Below are 10,770 nucleotides of genomic sequence, written 5' to 3'. Positions count from 1 at the left end.
TGCAGTTCTAAACAAAGCGTCGTAGCGGGATCTACATGTGAAGCGGAGTACATAGCTGCTTCGGAAGCAGCGAACGAAGGAGTCTGGATGAAGGAGTTCATATCCGATCTAGGTGTCATACCTAGTGCATCGGGTCCAATGAAAATCTTTTGTGACAATACTGGTGCAATTGCCTTGGCAAAGGAATCCAGATTTCACAAAAGGACCAAACACATCAAGAGACGCTTCAATTCCATCCGGGATCTAGTCCAGGTGGGAGACATAGAGATTTGCAAGATACATACGGATCTGAATGTTGCAGACCCGTTGACTAAGCCTCTTCCACGAGCAAAACATGATCAGCACCAAAGCTCCATGGGTGTTAGAATCATTACAGTGTAATCTAGATTATTGACTCTAGTGCAAGTGGGAGACTGAAGGAAATATGCCCTAGAGGCAATAATAAAGTTATTATTTATTTCCTTATATCATGATAAATGTTTATTATTCATGCTAGAATTGTATTAACCGGAAACATAATACATGTGTGAATACATAGACAAACAGAGTGTCACTAGTATGCCTCTACTTGACTAGCTCGTTAATCAAAGATGGTTATGTTTCCTAACCATGAACAAAGAGTTGTTATTTGATTAACGAGGTCACATCATTAGTTGAATGATCTGATTGACATGACCCATTCCATTAGCTTAGCACCCGATCGTTTAGTATGTTGCTATTGCTTTTCTTCATGACTTATACATGTTCCTATGACTATGAGATTATGCAACTTCCGTTTACCGGAGGAACACGTGCTACCAAACGTCACAACGTAAATGGGTGATTATAAAGGAGCTCTACAGGTGTCTCCAAAGGTAGATGTTGGGTTGGCGTATTTCGAGATTAGGATTTGTCACTCCGATTGTCGGAGAGGTATCTCTGGGGCCCTCTCGGTAATGCACATCACATAAGCCTTGCAAGCATTGCAACTAATGAGTTAGTTGCGAGATGATGTATTACGGAACGAGTAAAGAGACTTGCCGGTAACGAGATTGAACTAGGTATTGGATACCGACGATCGAATCTCGGGCAAGTAGCATACCGATGACAAAGGGAACAACGTATGTTGTTATGCGGTCTGACCGATAAAGATCTTCGTAGAATATGTAGGAGCCAATATGGGCATCCAGGTCCCGCTATTGGTTATTGACCGGAGAAGTGTCTCAGTCATGTCTACATTGTTCTCGAACCGTAGGGTCCGCACGCTTAACGTTACGATGACAGTTATTATGAGTTTATGCATTTTGATGTACCGAAGGTTGTTCGGAGTCCCGGATGTGATCACGGACATGACGAGGAGTCTCGAAATGGTCGAGACATAAAGATTGATATATTGGAAACCTATGTTTGGATATCGGAAGTGTTCCGGGTGAAATCGGGATTTTACCGGAGTACCGGGAGGTTACCGGAACCCCCCGGGAGCCATATGGGCCTTCATGGGCCTTAGTGGAAAGGAGAAAGGGGCAGCCCAAGGTGGCCGCGCGCCTTCCCCCTCCCCTAGTCCTATTAGGACTAGGAGAGGTGGCCGGCCCCCCTCTCTCTCTTTCCCCCCTTGAGGATTCCTATTCCAACTAGGATTGGGGGGGGGGAATCCTACTCCCAGAGGGAGTAGGACTCCTCCTGGCGCGCCCCAAGGCTGGCCGCACCTCTCCCCCTTGCTCCTTTATATACAGGGGCAGGGGGCACCTCTAGACACACAATTGATCCCGTGATCGTTCCATAGCCGTGTGCGGTGCCCCCTGCCACCATATTCCACCTTGATCATATTATAGCGGTGCTTAGGCGAAGCCCTGCGACGGTAGAACATCAAGATCGTCACCACGCCGTTGTGCTGATGGAACTCTTCCCCGACGCTTTGATGGATCGGAGCCCGGGGATCGTCATCGAGCTGTACGTGTGCTAAGAACTCGGAGGTGCCGGAGTAACGGTGCTTGGATCGGTCGGATCGGGAAAACGTTCGACTACTTCCTCTATGTTATGTGATCGCTTCCGCAGTCGGTCTGCGTTGGTACGTAGACAACACTCTCCCCTCTCGTTGCTATGCATCACCATGATCTTGCGTGTGCGTAGGAAATTTTTTGAAATTACTACGTTCCCCAACAAAAACTTGCAACAACAATTAGAGGACGTCTAACTTGTTTTTTGCAGCATGTGCCGTGTGATGTGATATGGCCAAAAGGATGTGATGAACGATATATGTGATGTATGAGATTGATCATGTTCTTGTAATAGGAATCACGACTTGCATGTCGATGAGTATGACAACCGGCAAGAGCCATAGGAGTTGTCTTTATTTATTTATGACCTGCGTGTCAACATAAACGTCATGTAATTACTTTACTTTATTGCTAAAGCGTTAGCCGTAGTAGTAGAAGTAATAGATGACGAGACAACTTCAAGAAGACACGATGATGGAGATCATGATGATGGAGATCATGGTGTCATGCCGGTGACAACGATGATCATGAAGCCCCGAAGATGGAGATCAAAAGGAGCAAATGATATTGGCCATATCATGTCACTATTTGATTGCATGTGATGTTTATCATGTTTTGCATCTTATTTGCTTAGAACGACGGTAGCTTAAATAAGATGATCCCTTGTAATAATTTCAAGAAAGTGTTCCCCCTAACTATGCACCGTTGCGAAGGTTCGTTGTTTCGAAGCACCACGTGATGATCGGGTGTGATAGATTCTAACGTTCGAATACAACGGGTGTAAGCCAGATTTACACACGCAATACACTTAGGTTGACTTGACGAGCCTAGCATGTACAGACATGGCCTCGGAACACGGAAGACCGAAAGGTCGAGCATGAGTCGTATAGAAGATACGATCAACATGAAGATGTTCACCGATGTTGACTAGTCCGTCTCATGTGATGATCGGACACGGCCTAGTTAACTCGGATCATGTTTCACTTAGATGACTAGAGGGATGTCTATCTGAGTGGGAGTTCATTGAATAATTTGATTAGATGAACTTTATTATCATGAACTTAGTCTAAAATCTTTACACTATGTCTTGTAGATCAAATGACCCACGCTAATGTTGCCCTCAACTTCAACGCGTTCCTAGAGAAAACCAAGCTGAAAGATGATGGCAGCAACTATACGGACTGGGTCCGGAACCTGAGGATCATCCTCATAGCTGTCAAGAAAGATTATGTCCTAGAAGCACCGCTAGGTGACGCACCCATCCTAGAGAACCAAGACGTTATGAACGCTTGGCAGACACGTGCTGATGATTACTCCCTCGTTCAGTGCGGCATGCTTTACAGCTTAGGAGGGGGGCTCCAAAAGCGTTTTGAGCGACACGGAGCATATGAGATGTTCGAAGAGCTGAAAATGGTTTTCCAAGCTCATGCCCGGGTCGAGAGATATGAAGTCTCCGACAAGTTCTTCAGTTGTAAGATGGAGGAAAATAGTTCTGTCAGTGAGCACATACTCAAAATGCCTGGGTTGCATAACCGCTTGACTCAGTTGGGAGTTAATCTCCCGGATGACGCGGTCATTGATAGAATCCTTCAGTCGCTTCCACCGAGCTACGAGAGCTTTGTGATGAACTTCAATATGCAGGGGATGGAAAAGACCATTCCTGAGGTATATTCAATGCTGAAATCAGCGGAGGTGGAAATCAAAAAGGAACATCAAGTGTTGATGGTGAATAAAACCACTAAGTTCAAGAAAGGCAAGGGTAAAAAGAACTTCAAGAAGGACGGCAAGGGAGTTCCCGCGCCCGGTAAGCAAGCTGCCGGGAAGAAGTCAAAGAATGGACCCAAGCCTGAGACTGAGTGTTTTTATTGCAAGGGAAGTGGTCACTGGAAGCGGAACTGCCCCAAATACTTAGCGGACAAGAAGGCCGGCAACACTAAAGGTATATGTGATATACATGTAATTGATGTGTACCTTACCAGTAGTCGTAGTAGCTCCTGGGTATTTGATACCGGTGCAGTTGCTCACATTTGTAACTCAAAGCAGGAGCTGCGGAATAAGCGGAGACTGGCGAAGGACGAGGTGACGATGCGCGTCGGGAATGGTTCCAAGGTTGATGTGATCGCCGTTGGCACGCTGCCTCTACATTTACCTACGGGATTAGTTTTAAACCTCAATAATTGTTATTTAGTGCCAGCTTTGAGCATGAACATTGTATCATGATCTCGTTTAATTCGAGATGGCTACTCATTTAAATCCGAGAATAATGGTTGTTCTATTTATATGAGAGATATGTTTTATGGTCATGCTCCGCTGGTGAATGGTTTATTCTTAATGAATCTCGAGCGTAATGTTACACATATTCATAGTGTGAGTACCAAAAGATGTAAGGTTGATAATGATAGTCCCACATACTTGTGGCACTGCCGTCTTGGTCACATAGGTGTCAAACGCATGAAGAAGCTCCATGCAGATGGACTTTTGGAGTCTCTTGATTACAAATCATTTGACACGTGCGAACCATGCCTCATGGGTAAAATGACCAAGACTCTGTTCTCAGGAACAATGGAGCGAGCAACCAACTTATTGGAAATCATACATATTGATGTGTGCGGTCCAATGAGTGTTGAGGCTCGCGGTGGCTATCGTTACGTCCTCACCCTCACTGATGACTTGAGTAGATATGGGTATGTCTACTTAATGAAACACAAGTCTGAGACCTTTGAAAAGTTCAAGGAATTTCAGAGTGAGGTTGAGAATCAACGTGACAAGAAAACCAAGTTCTTGCGATTAGATCATGGGGAGAATACTTGAGTCACGAATTTGGCACACACTTAAGGAAATGTGGAATAGTTTCACAACTCACGCCGCCTGGAACACCTCAGCGTAATGGTGTGTCCGAACGTCGTAATCGCACTCTATTGGATATGGTGTGATCTATGATGTCTCTTACCGATTTACCGCTGTCATTTTGGGCTATGCTTTAGAGACTGTCGCGTTCACTTTAAATAGGGCTCCGTCTAAATCCATTGAGACGACACCGTATGAATTATGGTTTGGGAAGAAACCTAAGCTGTCGTTTCTAAAAGTTTTGGGATGCGATGCTTATGTCAAGAAACTTCAACCTGAAAAGCTCGAACCCAAGTCGGAAAAATGCGTCTTCATAGGATACCCTAAAGAAACTATTGGGTATACCTTCTACCTCAGATCCGAAGGCAAGATCTTTGTTGCCAAGAATGGATCCTTTCTAGAGAAAGAGTTTCTCTCGAAAGAAATAAGTGGGAGGAAAGTATAACTCGATGAAGTATTACCTCTTGAACCGGTAAGTGGCGCAGCTCAAGAAAATGTTCCTGAGGTGCCTGCACCGACTAGAGAGGAAGTTAATGATGATGACCATGAAACTTCAGATCAAGTTGCTACTGAACTTCGTAGGTCCACAAGGACATGTTCCGCACCAGAGTGGTACGGCAACCCTGTCCTAGATATCATGTTGTTAGACAACGATGAACCTTCGAACTATGAGGAAGCGATGGCGGGCCCAGTTTCTGACAAATGGCTGGAAGCCATGAAATCCGAGATAGGATCCATGTATGAAAACGAAGTATGGACTTTGACTGACTTGCCCGATGATCGGCGAGCGATAGAAAATAAATGGATCTTTAAGAAGAAGACAAACGCTGATGGTAATGTAACCATCTATAAAGCTCGGCTTGTCGCTAAGGGTTATCGACAAGTTCAAGGGGTTGACTACGATGAGACTTTCTCACCCATAGCGAAGCTGAAGTCCGTCCGAATCATGTTAGCAATTTCCGCATTCTATGATTATGAGATATGGCAAATGGACGTCAAAACGGCATTCCTTAATGGTTTCCTTAAGGAAGAATTGTATATGATGCAGCCGGTTTTGTCGATCCTAAGAATGCTGACAAGGTGTACAAGCTCCAACGCTCGATCTATGGGCTGGTGCAAGCATCTCGGAGTTGGAACATTCATTTTGATGAGATGATCAAAGCGTTTGGGTTTACGCAGACTTATGGAGAAGCCTGCATTTACAAGAAAGTGAGTGGGAGCTCTCTAGCATTTCTCATATTGTATGTGGATGACATACTGTTGATGGGAAATGATATAATATTCTTGGAAAGCATAAAGGCCTACTTGAACAAGTGTTTTTCAATGAAGGATCTTAGAGAAGCTGCTTATATAGTAGGCATCAAGATCTATAGAGATAGATCGAGACACCTCATTTGTCTTTCACAGAGTACATACCTTGACAAGATATTGAAGAAGTTCAAAATGGATCAGTCAAAGAAGGGATTCTTGCCTGTATTGCAAGGTACGAGATTGAGCACGGCTCAATGCCCGACCACGGCAGAAGATAGAGAAAAGATGAGTGTCGTCCCCTATGCCTCGGCCATAGGGTCTATCATGTATGCTATGCTGTGTACCAGACCTGATGTAAACCTTGCCGTAAGTTTGGTAGGAAGGTACCAAAGTAATCCCGGCATGGAACACTAGACAGCGATCAAGAATATCCTGAAGTACCTGAAGAGGACTAAGGATATGTTTCTCGTTTATGGAGGTGAGGAAGAGCTCGTCGTAAAGGGTTACGTCAATGCTAGCTTCGACACAGATCTGGATGACTCTAAGTCACAAACCGGATACGTGTATATTTTGAATGGTGGGGCAGTAAGCTGGTGCAGTTGCAAGCAAAGCGTTGTGGCGGGATCTACATGTGAAGCGGAGTACATGGCAGCCTCGGAGGCAGCACAAGAGGCAATTTGGGTGAAGGAGTTCATTACTGACCTAGGAGGCATACCCAATGCGTCGGGCCCGATGACTCTCTTCTGTGACAACACTGGAGCTATTGCCCTTGCCAAGGAGCCCGGGTTTCACAGGAAGACCAAGCATATCAAGTGTCGCTTCAACTCCATTCGCGAAAGTGTTCAAAATGGAGACATAGATATTTGTAAAGTACATACGGACCTGAATGTGGCAGATCTGTTGACTAAACCTCTCCCTAAAGCAAAACATGATCAACACCAGAACTGCATGGGTGTTCGATTCATCACAATGTAACTAGACTATTGACTCTAGTGCAAGTGGGAGACTGTTGGAAATATGCCCTAGAGGCAATAATAAAATGGTTATTATTATATTTCTTTGTTCATGATAATTGTCTATTGTTCATGCTATAATTGTGTTATTCGGAAATCGTAATACATGTGTGAATACATAGACCACAACACGTCCCTAGTGAGCCTCTAGTTGACTAGCTCATTGATCAAAAGATAGTCATGGTTTCCTGACTATGGACATTGGATGTCATTGATAACGGGATCACATCATTAGGAGAATGATGTGATGGACAAGACCCAATCCTAAGCACAACTCTAAGATCATGTAGTTCGTTTGCTATAGCTTTTCCGAATGTCAAGTATCATTTCCTTAGACCATGAGATTGTGCAACTCCTGGATACCGTAGGAGTGCTTTGGGTGTGCCAAACGTCACAACGTAACTGGGTGACTATAAAGGTACACTACAGGTATCTCCGAAAGTGTCTCTTGGGTTGGCACGAATCGAGACTGGGATTTGTCACTCCGTATGATGGAGAGGTATCTTTGGGCCCACTAGGTAATGCATCATCATAATGAGCTCAATGTGACCAAGTGGTTGATCACGAGATCATGCATTACGGTACGAGTAAAGTGACTTGCCGGTAACGAGATTGAACGAGGTATTGGGATACCGATGATCTAGTCTCGGGCAAGTAACATACCGATTGACAAAGGGAACTGTATACGGGATTGATTGAATCCTCGACATCGTGGTTCATCCGATGAGATCATCGAGGAGCATGTGGGAGCCAACATGGGTATCCAGATCCCGCTGTTGGTTATTGACCGGAGAGTCGTCTCGGTCATGTCTGCATGTCTCCCGAACCCGTAGGGTCTACACACTTAAGGTTCGGTGACGCTAGGGTTGTTGAGATATTAGCATATGGTAACCCGAAAGTTGTTCGGAGTCCCGGATGAGATCCCGGACGTCACGAGGAGTTTTGGAATGGTCTGGAGGTGAAGATTTATATATAGGAAGTCAAGTTTCGGCCATCGGGAAGATTTCGGGGGTAATCGGTATTGTACCGGGACCACCGGAAGGGTCCCGGGGGTCCATCGGGTGGGGCCACCTATCCCGGAGGGCCCCATGGGCTGAAGTGGGAGGGGAACCAGCCCCTAGTGGGCTGGTGCGCCCCCCATGGGCCTCCCCTGCGCCTAGGGTTGGAAACCCTAGGGGTGGGGGCGCCCCACTTGGCTTGGGGGGCACTCCACCCCCCTTGGCCGCGGCACCCCTTGGAGATTCAATCTCCTAGGGCCGGTGCCCCCTAGGGGTCCTATATATAGTGGGGGGGGGAGGGAGGGCAGCCGCACCCTAGCCCCTGGCCTCTCCCTCTCCCTCCCGTGACACTCCTCCCTCTCCCTGAGCTTGGCGAAGCCCTGCCGAGATCACCGTTGCTTCCACCACCATGCCGTCGTGCTGCTGGATCTTCATCAACCTCTCCTTCCCCCTTGCTTGATCAAGTTGGAGGAGACGTCTTCCCAACCGTACGTGTGTTGAACGCGGAGGTGCCGTCCGCTCGGCGCTAGGTCATCGGTGATTTGGATCACCATGAGTACGACTCCATCAACCCCGTTCTCTTGAACGCTTCCGCTCGCGATCTACAAGGGTATGTAGATGCACTCCCCTCTCCCTCGTTGCTAGATGACTCCATATATTGATCTTGGTGATGCGTAGAAAATTTTAAAGTTCGGCTACGTTCCCCAACAATGCCTGCGCCAACAACTTTATATATTGAACTACGTTTTCCTAGGTGACTCAAATTTTAGAACACAGGCATTATTTTTTGGGAATGCAGTTAACAATAGAATCAAGTCAAGCTGAAAACAAGAGATCTATTGTTCGATATTGCATTTAATTCCTTCCTTGCAAAAGCACCAGATATGAGTGAGGAGATTATTCAATATTGAATTTTATTCCTTTCTTTTACCCACTGTTCTATACTGCAAGCGTGCATCTGATCAGGTTCCTAACTCAATTCATTTTTGTTAGATCTGTCGATGAAGAAAACAACACATTTCACGATATGATGATTGGTACTTACAGTTTTGTTGTACTCTGTCATTTGCCTTTGTGGGAACGACAATGCTCTATTGCTTGCTTATTTAAGATCATGGTAATCGTTTTTGCTAGCCTATGTGTATTTTTAATAATTTTCTTCCCTTATTGTTGCATGTTAGAGTGCAACTTTCAGATAACTTTTCTTTCCTTGGGATAGTTGGAATACTATGATTAGATATACAATGGCAATGTTATTAGTGTTAGGCCCTTCATGATTTCTGCATAGCATGTCTAGACTACCAGCCACAATTTGAGCCATATCACAATTAAAAAAATGACAGATATTTCACTGGGAAGCGAACTCAGCAAGACAATATAGTATAATCCTTACCCTTTCAGATTACTCCTATTTGCTTATGCATGTCCTTGTACAGATCGGTCCTGATCGTTTGACTTTTCGAAGAAATGAAGCTGCATATCCCCAACCTCAACTATTGTGTCACCATCGAGGACGTCTAGCTACTTGTTGTTTTTCAGTTACTGTTGCTCTTAAGATTAATGTATTAGAGATTCTTAGGAGAGAAATTGTATGGATTTTAATGACCATTCGTTTCAACAAATATACGTGATATTTCCTTATAAAAGGCTGCCTTCCAATTTATGGTCTACTATTAAAGGGGAGTTAGTAGGTTGTTTCGTTTCCACCCTCGAACAGATGCCCATCCTCCCATGTTCGGTTTTTAGTGTTTTTTGGCTCTAATGATCTCGTTTGACCTACTGCAACAAACAGATGCCCCACCGCTCCTTTATTATGGACTCATGTGGGGCCTCGACAAATCCACTGCCTTACAGCAAAACGAAAACAACCAACCATCAATAAAATATATCCCCGTTATTTCTTTCCTTATGATGCACTAGTAAGCATACACGTGCAACGCACGTCTCAAACAAAACATGTTTACATGATAATACTAAAATAATTTTTTACAGAAAATTCAGATCGCTACTAAATTTTATCATGTCACTCAAATTGTATTTTCAAAAAGTGCGATATATTTGTGATCCAACACACATATCATAAACATGTCTTCGCATAAAATTCACTTTCACATAATAATTGTATTATAATTGCTACAAGAACATATTCTAAAAACCGCAACTAAGCATGTTTTGAAGGTCCATCTTTTGAAGCAATGAAGGTCCATCTATAGATGCGATCAATGATGCTTCGTTCAATGCATGGGATATTGTTTGAGCTTCATTCTCTTCGTACTTTAAAATATGCACCAAAAATTGCTTCTTCAGTTGAAAACCATCCTACATTGCATTATACAACATTGTTATAACAAGTTGTATGTGCAATGTGTATACAAATAAGCATGGTGTAAATAGTCACCTGGAGGTATGGGAAAATATAGCTTTCCATCGCACAATGAGTGCATGTAATTAAAAACCAAATAACCAGACAAGGCACTGCATATATGAAATAAACACATAATGTGCGTTGAATGAATCAATTAATATTGTAATGCGTTTAAAAGATTCATACCAGTGTGAGTTTGTTGGAGCATCAGGAACTATGCATTCCCATTTAGAGATATCATCCTTGAATGTAGGGTTTGCAACTTCAAGCGCAAGGTTTAGATTGTCGGCCACGGTTTTAAGTACATTCTTTCCGAAAGT

This window comes from Triticum aestivum, chromosome 7A (assembly GCF_018294505.1).
Source record: "Triticum aestivum cultivar Chinese Spring chromosome 7A, IWGSC CS RefSeq v2.1, whole genome shotgun sequence".
Taxonomy (NCBI): Eukaryota; Viridiplantae; Streptophyta; class Magnoliopsida; order Poales; family Poaceae; genus Triticum; species Triticum aestivum.
The sequence above is the reverse complement of the archived record's forward strand: the minus strand, read 5'-3'. Positions refer to the sequence as shown.